General features: G+C 56.2%; 1 non-coding gene across 1 annotated transcript; it reads right to left on the bottom strand.

Annotated features, from left to right (window-relative positions):
* Positions 1–197: 197 nt before the first annotated feature.
* TRNAA-AGC lies at positions 198–270 on the bottom strand. Its single transcript has one exon. It is a non-coding gene; the product is annotated as a tRNA-Ala (tRNA).
* Positions 271–3,464: the final 3,194 nt, after the last annotated feature.

Raw genomic sequence — 3,464 nt, 5'->3', positions numbered from 1 at the left:
GCCCTTCAGCGCTCTCTTCACCCTTTCTCCAGACCCAGAGCTCCCACGCGCCCCGTGCTTCCTGTTGCTTTTTACCCCTGGGGGAACCACATCCCCCGTGCTGCCAATCCCCCTGCCAGGCACACAGCAGCCTGCCTTTCACCCAGCCCCCGTCACAGCCACAGCACAGGTCGGTCTGGACAAAAGGGAAGCAGAGCTGGAGAATGCAGGAATCGATCCCGCTACCTCTCGCATGCTAAGCGAGCGCTCTACCATCTGAGCTAATTCCCCTAACTGCAAGCAGGGATTAAGTTTTATTAGTGCCCTGGGCAAACAGAAGATTAGGGACCCACACCAGGTGTGGACAGGTTCCCTCTGCACCTTCTATGGGGCTGCGGGCGGGCCCGGCCAGCCTCCGCGGCACGTTCGGGGAGAGCCAGGGGGCACGAGCACTGCTGAGGTGAAGGTGGACCCGGCCTCAGCCCGGCCCCACCACCCAACGGGTGTCATGCAGCTGGAGTTGAGGACCCCTGCCACCAGGATGCCCCCACCATGGAGCTCCCTGGGACACATCCCACCCCACTGCCTCTGCCACGACTGCCCCCAGGCATAGGGGGAAGACACCTCTGCTCCGGGCCCCCGCTGAGAGATCACGCCATGGCAGCAAGGGGCCAGGGAGGCCACAAACCTGCACGAGGAGGGTCCCGCCAGCATGCCTGCCTCCCCGCTTTGTGACAGGTGCCGAGGGCTGCAGCCTGAAAGCCGCAGGGCAGAGGGTCACGGGCTTGCTGCGCTGCCAGCTACAGACGAGCTGAGACCAAAAAGTTTCCTTCAAGCTGGAATCGAACAAGTGACATAAGGATTTTCATAGAAAGCAAACCTACAGGCCTCTGTTCTCCCAGCTAAGGTATAGAAGGAAGACGATCCCTTGACCTCTCACATGCTAAACACATGCTCGACCATCAGAGGTATATCATCTAAAAAGGGGAAAACTTCAGACTTGTAGGGGCCCTGGTGTGGTGGCCAGAACCAGAGCAGTTACTATCATGAGCAATAAATACATGCTCTTGGAGACTTCTAGGCAATTGTTTAGCAGTTCAGATTAGCTAATGCAAAGTTTGCAAGTTTGCAACCTGCAAGTGGAATTTGTCTGTCACAATTTAACCAAAGTGTTGAATCTAACTGTTTGCACTTTCATGGGCCCTCAAAATAAGCAAACTACAAGATTAGCTGATCTAACAGGTTGGTTAAAGGTCAGCCATAGTAAGAGCCGACCACCTAATATAATTAGCACATTCCTAGGAATCCAAGGAATAAAAAACCAAGGGGCTGAGCTTGGGCAGATAATGCTAATTTCAAAACTCAAAGTAATGTGGTGTAATCTGCTTCTTGGGTGAACCCGAGTTCGGGCGGTAACCTTTCGTGATCATTTCTAACACCTTTTGATCCCCTGAGGTAAAGCTATAGGACAAGATTGGGAGTGGCTCTAAAACCGACAGATTAGCATCAAATAAGGCATAAAGGAACACACATGTCAAGTGACCAGTTAGAAGGACGGGACAGGAGGACCATCACTGCCCCGAGCCTGGGCCCCGGACTGCCAGTGAGAGTGAGGACCAGATCCTGACCAAGGGACCTTCTCGGCGACCCCTTGGACAGCATTGATCGGAGATGCCTGACTTCGCTGGAACAACTTGGCGTGCACCTGGCATAGAGGGGCTGCCAATAAGTTGGCATCCCCATGTGGGAACTCTCTGTGTATCTGTTGTTATCATTCACTATTAGCTCATTATTACTGTCCTATCTGTTTGTCACATTAACCTTTCTGTTAACTGATGCATGCTAAGCTATAAGTAAATTTGGCTTTGTTTCACTCCCAGCTCAGCTCCTTGATCCTTAACCCAGCAGCCTAACGGCTGATACACCCACAGCGCCTAGCCGGCCTGTGACACACGGCCAAAAAGAAAACTGGAGGCTGTGGTGGGCCAGTAGGGGGCGCTCCTGTGCCGACCCACCCACTGCGCTGCACCGGAGCAAAAGCCCCGCTTGGAGTGTCCCCCTGGGGTGCCTACAGCCGACCAACCACGGTCCTGGAGTACACCCGCACGCCTGGGCTAACCGCTGCCACCACCCAGACTCCGGTCTCTGCTAGGGCTCCGTGCCACCCGGCGTACACAGACCCTGTAGACCTCTGATGGCAGGGGCCCCTGGGCCTGGGCCCTGCTCAGCCTCCGCAAGAGAAGGCTGAGGGGGGTCAGGTAGCTGTCTATAAACTTACCGGTGGGGAATGGAGAGACCCTGTGGCCCCGAGCACCTTCCAGAGTAAAAAGGCATTACGGCCACAAGTTGTTTGAGAGCGGGTTCAGGTTGGACATTAGAAGACACTATTTCACTGTCATGGCGGCTAGGAACTGGAACCAACTTCCAAGGGAAGCGGTGCTGGCTCCTACCTGGGGGGCTTTAAGAAGAGGCTCGACAATCACCTGGCTGGGGTCATTAAAGCCCAGTACTCTCTCCTGCCCCGGGCAGGGGGTTGGACTTGATGGTCTACTTAGGTCCCTTCTGCCCCTACATCTCTGACTCTATGAATCCATAAAAGCAAATTCTTTCCTTTGCACTGGAGAGAAACCAGAGAGCTAAGGATTTCCTACAAGAAGCGAGCCCATTGTCCTCTCCTCTCCCAGCTGACCTAGCAAAAGAAGATTGGGCTGTTGGTGCAAGTGTGACTCAAGGTGGCACGCTGCACTGTCCTCAAGTCTCACAGGCCTCCAGCCCCAGGTGAGGGCAGATTGCCTCTGCTCCTGCCAGGGGGCTGCGGGCGGGCCAGCCCAGCATCCTCGGCACGTCCAGGGTGCGCCACGGGGCACGAACATTGCTGAGGTGGAGGTGGACCCATCCTCAGCCTGGCCCCTCCTCCCACCCAGTGTCATGCAGCTGGAGCTGCGGCCCCCAGCACCAGCATGCCCCCACCATGGAGCTCCCCAAAACACATCCCACCCCACTGCCTCTGCCACGACTGCCCCCAGGCATAGGGGGAAGACACCTCTGCTCCGGGCCCCTGCTGAGAGATCACGCCATGGCAGCAAGTGGGTAGGGAGGCCAGAAACCTGCACGAGGAGGGTCCCGCCAGCACGCCTGCCTCCCCGCTTTGTGACAGGTGCCGAGGGCTGCAGCCTGAAAGCCGCAGGGCAGAGGGTCACGGGCTTGCTGCGCTGCCAGCTACAGACGAGCTGAGAGCAAAAACTTTCCCTCAAGTGACATAAAGATTTTCATATGCAGCAAACTGATGAACCTCCATTCTCCTGGCTAAGGTCTAGAAGGAAGATGAGTTTGCAGGTTTGACTCCTACCAGGCTTGTACCGCCTTTTCTGTGAGCCCAGAGCTCTCTTGCACCTGTGGCGTACCGCTGCTTTTCTCACCCGGCTGCACCTCACTCCCATCCCCTTCTACCCCCGCTCTGCCCTTGTGCAGCAAAACACATGAGA

The sequence above is a fragment of the Alligator sinensis genome, unplaced genomic scaffold (assembly GCF_000455745.1).
Source record: "Alligator sinensis unplaced genomic scaffold, ASM45574v1 scaffold446_1, whole genome shotgun sequence".
Classification (NCBI taxonomy): Eukaryota; Metazoa; Chordata; order Crocodylia; family Alligatoridae; genus Alligator; species Alligator sinensis.
The sequence above is the reverse complement of the archived record's forward strand: the minus strand, read 5'-3'. Positions and strand labels throughout refer to the sequence as shown.